Here is an 11721-nt window from a genome sequence, read left to right as displayed (position 1 = left end):
ACATGATGGAAGTGACTTTTGACAGTGCCACTCATGTTTTATTTCTTTGTTTCTAGGGGACTATGGTTCAGTACCCTTATGCTTGTGTTCAATGTCTCCCTTTACACAGCGGCGAGTGAAGAAGAGGGCGGAGACGGCACTGTGGAGGAAAGCGGCAGGGATGCCTCCACCGACCGGTGACGCAGGCCCAGTCACCCTCCCAAGAAATTCCATCATCCGATAGCGAGGGGACTGGTGCCACGTCTGCCACTATGGCTGCAGCGGAAGGGGCGGATGATCCCCCACAGGGGCTTGCAACGGCAGAAGACAGTGCAGAGCCATCCAGGTTGCTGATGTGTATAGAGGAGGAGGCTGCTACAGAGCCGCACATGGGGCCTGGTGGGGGTGCTACTACTGGTGCAAGTGGTGTAGTCCAGGGGCCGAGGCAGGAGACAGCACAGGTCGACGCGGAGGTGCCTGTGCATGTCTCTGTCCCTGACACTGTGACTGCATCACCATGCACCAGCAGGGATTCCCCGTCCCAGGCCCATCTGCAGGTAGGGGGGAGGTCCATGTCATCTGGCACTCTTCTACCTGCGGATGAGGGGACCCATGACCGGATTGAGTCTGTCCTGATTGGTGTCATGTTGCGCACACGTGCCATTCGTGATGACGTGCGTGCTTCCTGGGGGGACCACGCACGTCATCACGAAGAGCTGTGTGCCAATGTGTCCCAGTTGGCGAGAGAACATGGTCAGGGGTTTCCACCATGTGTCGGCCAGTATTGCGGCCCTCTCCTCCTCTGTGCACACTATACGCCAGTCGTTCTTTGTGCTGTCTTCCGGCCCAGATACCATCAGGGCCCCCTGTGGATCTGCCCCAATCAACGCAGCCAGCCTGGTGGAGATCCCATCCCTGCCACAGTCAAGAGTCGGAGGTCCAGCAGGGCTGGCCACCCCACCAACTGGACCCCAGCGGATGGAGGATGTGCCGGCATCATCGGGCAGGGCACGTGCATGGCGGCGCCAGTGGATTCCATCATCCCGGATGCCGTCGTGGTGGCAGAGGGAGTTGCGTCAGAGGCAGCAGCAGGCTCAGCGTGGGAGGCATCATGGCTCAGGGCCATCAACATCATAGGGGCAGGCATCGGCCGGAGGGCAGGAGGACCCTGGATTGGGAGTGTCTTCCGTGTGGCAGCGGTTGGGCCAGCAGATAGATGCGGAGCGGCGGCGGGCAGAGGAGGCACGGCTCACTATTGTCAGGGCGGAGAAGTCCATGCGCAGGGCATTGAGGCGGGCTGAGTGCCTCGAGGCAACTCGCAGGGAGTTGGAGGAGGGCATGGCTGCATCCCTGCGAGACCTCGAGGCCAGGGAGGAGGCCCGCCTCTGGGACGTTGAAGAGGAGTTTGATGATGTCCTGGCCCGGAACATCAAAGAGTGAACCGTAGGACTTGTCTGCCACCTTTGTACATAATTTTTTAGGGTTAGATTTCCTTTGTTTAATGTTTTTATTTGGAGTTCATGGACATTGCTCCACTTTATGTATGTAGTTTTTTATTCATAGGACTTTTTTGTAGGTTTCCTTTTGTTTGTGGATCATGGACCCTTTGGACTTCCATTGTATATAGATGCAGACTTGTACACACTTTATTTCTTTGGCCATTCCATGGAGCAATGGTTTTTATTTTTTTTAATGTACTTTATATGGACAATGGCAATTGACCACTTTTCTAGTTTCCTGTTGTGGATTTTTGTTTTACATTGCAATTCTTTCGTTTCATTTTTTTTTCTTTCATTATTTCTTAATTTGCACATTTGATTTTTCATTTTGTTATTTCATTACGTTTTTCAATACATTTCATACTCCTTCATTATTGGTGTGGTGTACTCTCATTGGTTTTGCTCATGTCTCTATGAGCATTGCCTCAGTCATGTGTTGCCACTGTGTGGCTCTGTTGTACACTCATGCATGGCCATGCTGGTTCTTTTGGGACTCTCATGGCATGGCTAATTTGGGAGTGGGTGCAGTGGATGGTTGCGTGCTTTTACTGGGGGCTAGGGGGGATTTGGGTTGGCATTAGGGCTATGGGTCGGTTTTGTTATGACATGTTGTTTAGTGGGCCTTCCTGTATCGCGCTAGCGAAAACGCATGAAAAAGTCCACACGCACCCCACGGAATACGCGTACCCCACTTGTGCTTGTGAAAACGTGTGTAAAAGTCCACGCGCACCCCCAGAATACATGCAGGCAGCCCATCCACCCTCCCCATGCCCCACAGGCAGCCCACACAACAGGGGGGACTTTTCCCATGCATTTTACCTAATGCAAGTGGGGTATGTGTATTCCGGGGGTGCGTGTGGACTTTTACACGCGTTTTCGCTAGCGCGAGCAGGGTACATGTATTCCGGGGGTGCGCATGGACTTTTACATGTGTTTTCGCTTGCGCGAGCGGGGTACGTGTATTCCGGGGGTGCGCGTGGACTTTTTCACGTGTTTTCGCTAGTGCGAGCGGGGTACGTGTATTCCAGGGGGTGGACTTTTACACCCGTTTTCGCTAGCGTGAGCGTGGTATGTGTATTCCGGGGGTGCACGTGGACTTTTACACGCGTTTTCGCTAGCGCGAGCAGGGTACGCCTATTCTGAGGGGTGCACAGGGAGTTTTACACACGTTTTTGTGGTTGGGGGGGCTGTATGCTGGTCCACTGTCCTTTGCGCCATTTAGGGGATTTGTGCGATGTTTTTGGCGCATGGGGCAGGTTTGGGGGGGGTAACTGGCGCTGCTGCAGGGTCGCTGCGGCGCTTGCACCACAGCTGGTTATGGATGTTGAAATCCATTAATACGTTGTGTGCTGAAATGGGTTTTGGCGCACGTGGCTGGCGCAGACTGCCGCACGCGCACTCTGTGTGCCAGCCGCGTGCGCCACTTGTTCGCCGAATTCTATGAATTACCCCCTAAGATACTCCACAGACTGAACAACAATAACAAAAAAAAGGGGGGATCCCAGATCAATACCCATTCTCACATATTTTATGCTCATTCTAAAAACCCTTTCATTTTACTATTCAGCAGGTCCACAAGCTGAGCCCTAGGACTCATTATGTGAACACAGTAGAAACACGGGGCGCATTATAGGTTTGGCGGTGTGGAAAAAAGTGGTGGTAGGGAAATGAATTCCACTCTTACTAAACTGCATATTTATAGATTTACCCTTGAGGTGAGGATTGCATCCAGCAAAATTCTCATTCCAAGATGAAAAATCGTGGGATTTACGGAAGTGGAATTACCACTCACAGTAAATCCATTGATTTACCCATGATGTCCTATGTACTAAAAAATGGCGAATTACACTCGTAATTCGGCTGTAAATCCGCATGACCAAGTGGCGGTAATGGTAAAGGCGTTTGTTGGTAATTTCAAATGACAACTCTACAATAAACTTACCCATAATGTAGGAAAAATGCAGCGCTCAGTTCAATTAAATTCACAAGGCCCTTGTTTTAAAAATAATCTTATTTTAGTTTTCAGGGTATCCGGTCATTGCGTCGAATCCAAAGCATGGACAGACCATACCATTGAAAAAAATGCATGGAAAAAAAAAACATTGAATGCATTTTTTTAAATGGTAAAGGCTTTAGTTTAGTAAAAATATGTTTTAATGTTTTAAAAAGGAGGGTTGGCGGAACCCACCCCCCTTTTAAAAAAAAAATGCATTCAATGTTTTTTTTTTAGATGCTTTTTTTGTCAATGGTATGGTTGTCGATGGTTTGACTGTCGATGGAATCACTAGGAACCGTTTTCGGTTTTGCCAACGGAATGGATTGCAATTGTACACAGACTGAGACATCGTGCTATGCAGGCGGTGACACATCTGGCTGATAAACATGAAGTTATTTAGGCAATAAGACCAGGGCTGGTGGGCCAGATCGGCTGGTAACGGCCCACAACCAAGTTACTCAACATGGGCCCTGGCACCTTTAGCCACCCAATCAGGCCCGCCGCCGATGCTCTTGTTGCTATTAGCCCCCCAGGTTCTTAATCCGGGGTGCTGAGAGCAAGGATATTGTTTGAATGAACGGGACCCGCTCTCGCAGCATTCCGTTCATTCAAACCAAAACATATATAAGATGGCCGCCACAGAAATGGAAGGCAGGGCTCCATGCAAAGCCGCTCTTCCATTTCCATGGTGGCTCGGGCCGTGGAGGGCACTGCCGCCGCACAAGGAAGAAAGTGAGTGGGATGGGAAGGTAGCAATGACTGTAGAGAAGGCGATGGTGGGGGTAAGATGGCGGGCGGATGAGAGCAGCCCATAGGTTGCTTGGAAGTGGGCTTATACCATGAGGTTCAGCACGCATTCTGAGCAGCCTGATTGGCTGGCTCCCCATTTCATTTGCAACCTATATGTCTATATGATCTACACCATATACAATATTCTCTTTGGTACTGGAGGACCCTCTCTGGCAATGGGATGAGTGACAGGGGTCACAAAGCTGAATGACTAATGGAAATAAGAGCCGTGTGTAATTGATTAGCAGAGTTCCTTCCTCTATCGCATCTTTGCTGCCCTATTCAGTGACTATGGAGCTGTTTCTTTTGGTATAAACTCTCTTTATTCTCTGTGCAATGGGTGCTCATTTGGATAAGAATGGGCGCACCTCATATTTACCCAGTAGGATCTTCAGACCCGTGGGCTCACCTTGGGGTTACCGGCTTCCAGGGTACCAAGACTTCCTGCTAGGTCTGTCTTAGAACAGTTTGATCATATTGTCAAATTGTTGTGTTCCCGCTTGTATAATCGTCTCATTGCTAGGTGACAACTTTACCTGATTGTGTATTTTGGTATAACACCTGATCACTTGTATATCTAGCGCGACATGGATGAGCCTGCCTGGGCGGTGTTCTCCAGAGCCAAGCTCGAATTTGCCTATCGTGCAGACCCAAGATGTTGGTGTGGGCTAGATTTTGTGGTCAAAGTGGGCAAGTCAGATCTGTTACTTCACTGCACATCTAGTAGTTTTGACCAGTGCTGTGACACACATCTGACCCTGTCCAGAACCTGGCAGATTCCGTCATTGCCTCAGGACGTTCCCTCAACTAATGTGAGTCGGAGGGTCTTCTGAACACATCCAGGCCAGGGTCAGAGTTGTCCTCTCCCATATGTGCATATTTTGATAGTAAGTATCTATGATCCAACGTGCAGGCACGAATGTGGCAAAGTATGACGGTGCCGCTCGCGCCGTAATGTTTCCTCTGTGGAAATGTGAGAAAAAGGAAATTACACAGTAGGCTTCTCTAAGGACTTCTATGTTTACCTGATTTTATTAGTAACCTGTTCCAAAAATCTACAAGTCAGATTTTAAAATCAGTGACCAACACGTGTTTCGCATAAAGTTGCTCATCAGGGCTTGAAATTGACCTCAGAGTTACAAATCATTTCATATGTTGCGCTATTGTCATAGGGTGATTGATAGTGTTAAATGAAAGAGCGATAGATATCTTCCCGTGGAACCCAGTGCCTCTGCAACGTGATGTCAACCGAATGCTTTGCAGTGTCTCTAGATCAGGGGTCTTCACACCCGGCCCTCAAAAGCAAAGTCCATTCCATGTTTTCAGACCGTTCACACAAAATACATTTGAATACAGTGGACCTAAATGGGAGTAATCTACATAGACAGTGGCTATCCTGAAAACCCGGTGTGTAGGGGTGTTGCTGGAAAAGATCCGGGTCTATGCTAATGTCAGGACTGTCGGACTCGGGGCTAGCAGGCCTTTTGGTTGTAGACCCTGAGCTTCTATCCGGGGCTACAACCAAAAGACCCGGGACTGTAGCCCCCTCAGCCCCCCCTAGCAACGACTCTGCTGGTGTGGTTGGGACTCGTGAAGGCCGGATTTGAAGACCACTGCTCCAGATAGCTGCCATATAAGCACCCAGGGCAAGTGCCGATCTGGTCAACTCTTTCTCACCTCACTGAAGGGACTAGGTTTACTCTGTTTCATTAACCATAAAGGATCTGTTTTCCTAGGTCTCAACCTTGATAATTTGCCTTGTCTCCCTACAAGAGTGCAGTTCTTCTCTTTAAAAAAAAAACTTGATTTATACATCCTGTGTGGTACCCAGAGCCAATCATTCCTCTTGAATGCCATGTTATCATAGAGATCTGGTACCACTATTATGGTGGTCTCATGGGTAGTATTTTGGAAATAGTGTGTACCACGCTCACAGCAATTAGTTGGGTTCACAGTTCCCCACTTTTCCTGCATTGCCATACCACGAGTATGGCCCTGGAGTGGGGGAATTTACCTCCGGCATAATGCTGGATGTAAATCCTCGCACATTCTGCCCAAAATTGGTAGAATCGGTGGAATTACCGCATCAGTAATTTCTCCGGCAGTAATTCCACCAAAAATGCCTCATAGAGTCCAATGGACTCTCAAATAATGGGGTTTAACTCTGCCACCACCACTTGTAATCCGGCGGTACATTCTGCTGGACCAAGTGGTGGTAAGGGTAATTCCGTTGGTGGTATTCCAGCGGATTTACTACCAGAATACCACCTAACTCATAATGAGTCCCCACGTCTTCTCCATTACTACCATATTCATATTGAGGCCCACAGTGTACATGGAAGTGTGTTAATGCTGCTTGAACAGAAACACGCGGCCTCCACACACAGGCATTGCTGGGAGTGGGGGGCTTTAGCCCCGGATAGAAGCTCAGGTGCTACAACCAAAATGCTAGCTCAAGTGGTCCTTTTCAAACGAGGCACCGGGAGCCTTGGAATGCACCTTGCACGGAGCATGTGACCTGGCAGGCATGGGACTAGATTTCTACTAAGGAAGCAAATATCTAGGCGCTAGAAGGCTCGGTCAGTAATACACATGATGTCCAACAGAGCCCTCTCTTTAATTTGCAGCCAATGCCAATAGTCTAACATTTTTGAATCTGCGTCCCCACGATAGCACTGCTTTTCCGCGTGCATAGTCTTCTTTCTCATCGGACCCAGCCCTCTGGAAGCAAAGTGCTGACCTGTCCCTTATTTCAGTGGGGACTGGTACATATGCATGCACATCTACAGAGGCTGCGCGAGTCCTCGCCTGTGCGGGCTTGGCATCAGGGAACAGTGTGTTCATCTTTGCCATTGGTCCTCCTGCTTAAACCTCCAAAATGGCCTCGGTAAATATTATATCAGAAGGGCTCAGGTATCCCTCACTAGCTGGGACCCCCTTATTTGCTTCCGGTGTTATCCATACAACAAATACATTGGGCCTCATTCCGACTGTGGCGGCCACGGAATGAACGGTGCCGGTAAGGGACCGGCACCGTTCATTCCGGGCCGCCACATTACGAGTTCTGCAGCGGGTCCCGCTCTGTACGCCTGGCCAGACCAGACGTGCAGAGCGGGACCCGCTAGCAGTACAGGATGCTAACAACGGGCCCGTCATTAACGAGCCCCCTATGGGGGCTCAAATGGGAATGGGGATGACTGGGTCCGGGTCCCGCAAAAGGGAATTACCGGGCCCTCCAAGGTTGGAATAGCCCGGTAAGTCCCCTTTTGCAGGACCTGGACCTGTGTATGGGGGTAGCCTTGGCTACCTCCAGACTCGTAATGAGGCCCATTGTATGCTTAGTCAGAGCTGGTTTAAGATGTGTCCAGTGGCGCCCCCAGACCATTTTCATAGGGGTGGCCTGAGGAGGTCACTGGGGAAATCTTGGGATGGCACATCAAAACAAAGACATAATGCGGCGCGGCTGGTGGGTGGGGGCCAGCGTTTTGATAAGGGTGGCCGTGGCCCCCCTTTGGAGGCGCCTCTGGTAGGACCCCATTTCAACATGATGGTTTGGGGCCCCCTTGCTTAGAGCAGAGAACAGCAGCCTGAGGTAACAGTGGGGAGCAGACATTACAAAGGAGGCAAAGAAATACAGCCGGATGCAGTAGAGTCCTGAATATATGGGTGGGGCGCAGGGTAGACCCCGGCGACAAATTAAAAATGCCCACAAGGGTTAGTTACAAATTCTTAGTTTGCAGGAGACGCCGTTTGGGAAGTGCCTCGTAGCATTCAAAGACCTGCGGTAAATGGCGCTTTTTAACACAAGACTGGTAACATTGGTCAGAACTATGCGTTAAAGAGTAAACCGGCTCAAAGCGGCCCACACAATCAAAACACGCAGGTCAATTAAATAGGCCTTTCACCATTGCAAATGGGTCAGTTTGAGGAATTAGCGCAGGTTGTGCTGAGACATTTTTGCAACGTCTGTAGTGTTCACCCATTGCACAGATTTGCGTTTAGACAACAAACAGGTGCCATGAACGTCTGCGCATGGCATTGTTAAGGTGGGCTTTTAAGCCTCAGTCTTTGGCACCTGCCCGTATTTTACTTTAGTAAAATGAATGAAAATACTGAATACATTGCAATGTATCTTTAGGGGCATGCTGGGAATTCATATTCCAGAAGGGATTATGGAGCAGGACCAGAGGGCCATAGGCTGATGGATCTGTTAAGCACCTTGGCCTGTTTTTAACCCCCATTATAGAAGCATGAGTGAATCATTTTCTATAAGAACTGTACATTTCATAGTTGCTGGGATGCTCTCTGCAATGGGCCACAAGTTAAATAGCATATGTCAACGCACAGGTTATTCATATAAATTGAAACGATATAACATCTCGGGAGGATAGCTTAGGGGCAACGCACTCACCTCGGAAGCAAGACTTTGCAACACAGGTTCGATCCCTGGGTCCGTGCTTGGAAACCTCTGGGTATTAAGTGAATTTTAAATAACCAATTACAATCCCACAGTTTAGCATTTTGAATATATTAAAATTAGCCCTTTATAGAAAATGTTTTAGCAACTCTACCCAGGCTAAAACCTTGCTGCCTCTTTTAACCGCTGTTCTGAATGGAAATTAAACAAGTCCGCACTGTGATTGGGAAACCTATTGTAAACAATATCTGCTAAATGCTGATATCTCTCTCGAAACCTTGATCCAGAATCCAGATACAGTTTTAATATTAATGATTTTGCCTTAAAATCCTTGCACACGATCCCTTCATATCTAAGAAAAAAACCTGACAGCTGATATGCTGCTACTATATTGAGGCTGTGAACACATTGATGGCTCACCAAACTACAGTCTGCCGTGCACTCAAAAATGCCTAATTCTGACGCCTCTTGTCGTTTGTGTAGAAATCAAAACCAAGATAAAACTTTTTAAAACATTTTTTTATTTTTGATGGCGGAGGCATACAAAAAACACACACATCAGGATGAATATTTACATGCAATAAGTACATACAATGACACGGTAATATAAGATGGTCATCCTGACGGGAGACAGGCCAGGACCAACAATAGGTACTAACATACTACACCGCTACTCCGGAACCCCATCTCAATGGCCCACAGATGAGCCACTCTCAGACGCACTCGCTCCCTGAATGTTAAGGTAACTGTTGAATGCAGTCCAAATGTTCTTGGGGCCGGAGCGTGTGGGGAGCATCTCGAGATATTCCTCCTCGCAGTTCCGGGACCACGTAAGCAAGTTCAAGCATTTCTGAAAAGTGGGGGGAGAGGGGTTTTTCCAGTTTTGAAGTATACACTTCTTGGCTACCACGCAGCTTATGTTTAGAAATGTAGCCATGCCCTTAGCCTTCTTAGCATTCCACACCCCAAACAGCACTCCCAAGGGGTCTGGGTCAATAACACACTCGCTAATCTCCGACAAAGTCTATAGTATTCTCTCCCAGAATTCTCCCAATTTATGGCATGTCCAAAACATATGTAGGTGGTCTGCATTTTCCATCTTACAGCGGAGGCAGACGTGCAAGCCAGTGTTAGCAAATCTGGAGATTTTAAGGGGGGTGTAATACAGCCTGCTTAGTAGTTTAAATTGCATGGCTCGGTATCTGAAGTTGAAGAAGACTCTATTGGTGTGCGAGCACATTTCCCCCATAGGTGATCGGAGACCTCGATGCCCAGTTCCTCCGCCCTCTCGTCCCGTGCCCTAGGGGGTTGGGAAGGGGTGTTTGTTAATAGTAGCTTATGTAGTGCAGATACAATGCCACGGGCGCCTCCTGAGTTAGCAATGTAAGCAATCCCTGGGGAGTCGGGGGGCTCAACTGGGAAGCCAGGCCACGCAGCACGATAAGCAGCACAGAGTCTGTAGTATTGCAGGAGTTCTAGGGCTGACCCGGAATGACCAGGCTTCCATGTCTGTGGATTAATAAATTGCCCATCAGGGTAAAAGTCTGTTAGAGCCCGGTAACCCAGATTTCCCCAATGTTTTGAAAGGGCCACGTCGTGTGAAGGCTATAGCCCAGGGAACCCCCACACATGGAGCCACTTGTAGTAGGGGTGCTGATCCGCTGTTAACCCTAAGAGTCGATCCCACGCATGTACGGCGGTGCCGACTGGATCTATGGGGGAATCCGGGATGTAATGTCGGTGTAAAATTAGAGTCATTACATTAACATTATCAGCCGCAAGTATTTCCAGTTTGACATGTGGGCGGGGAGGGGTCCCAGGGTACCAATGGGAGGCGCACTGGGCCTGTGCTGCCAACCAGTACAGTTTCAGATCAGGGCAGTGAAACCTCCTCTATCATAGGGAAGGGTCATGTCAGACCATTTCTTGCGTACGGCACCGGAATGCCACACGAATAGAGCGCACATTTTGTGTAGTTTTGCAAAGTATGTTTCGCCTGGCCAGATGGGTATGCTAGAGAAAGTGTATAGGAATTTAGCTAGTAACACCATCTTAATAAGTCAGAGATTACCAGCAAGTGACAACGGGAGAGAACGCCAGCGGGTCATTTTGGTTTCAGCGAGTTGTGATACCGCCATGTAATTGTCGGTGAGGAGGGCGTCCTTGGTGAGGGATACATTTACCCCCAAGTATTTGATTCCAGTGGGAGACCAGTGGAGTGGGTATTCCGTGGCTGGTTGTTGGGTGGAGCTAGTGAGTGGGAGGATCTCAGATTTGGTATAGTTGATTGTAAATCCTGAGTGAGTGCCTATTTCTTGTGATGTCCCGCAATATTGGGTCTAGATGGGTGGAAGGGTCTCTTACATACAGTAACAAATCATCCGCGTATAGGGATATGATTTCAGTAGTGTCTTTCAACCGAATCCCCGATGGGCGTGGCATGTTCTGATGTGGTCCGCCATGGGCTCTATTGCTAGGGCGGATAGGATAGGGGAGAATGGGCAGCTCTGGCGGGTGCCTCTGTAGAGCGGGATCAGTGGCGATGTTAAGGAGTTGACCCGTACCCTGGCCACCGGGGAGGTGTATAGCAATTTGATGTAATTGATCCTGTTGGGGCCTACAACCATCGTTTCCAGCACCATCCACATGTATCTCCAGGATACCATGTCAAAAGCCGTTTTGGGCGTCCAATGTTACAGCCACCGCAATCGAGCCTTGATCTATTCGTGGCATGACGTTAAGTAATCGCCTGATGTTATGGGAGGTGGATCTTCCCGGCACGAAGCCGGCCTGATCCTCGTGGACCATATAAGTCATCACTGGAAACAAGCGGTTTGCTATTACTTTAGCAAAAATCTTTGTGTCAAGATTCATCAGTGAGAGGGGTCTGTAGGATCCGCATTCCTTGCTGGGCTTGCCGTAGTACTGTTATTATGGCTTTGTGCAGGGTCGGGGGCAGGGCAGAAGCACGGAGGTACTGTTCCCACACCTCCAGGAGCCTTAGGGGCAAGTATGGCAATGTGTTCCTGATAGAATTCGGC

The sequence above is a fragment of the Ambystoma mexicanum genome, chromosome 14 (genome assembly GCF_040938575.1).
Source record: "Ambystoma mexicanum isolate Mex_15411 chromosome 14, UKY_AmexF1_1, whole genome shotgun sequence".
Lineage (NCBI taxonomy): Eukaryota > Metazoa > Chordata > Amphibia > Caudata > Ambystomatidae > Ambystoma > Ambystoma mexicanum.
Note: the sequence above shows the minus strand (reverse complement) of the source record.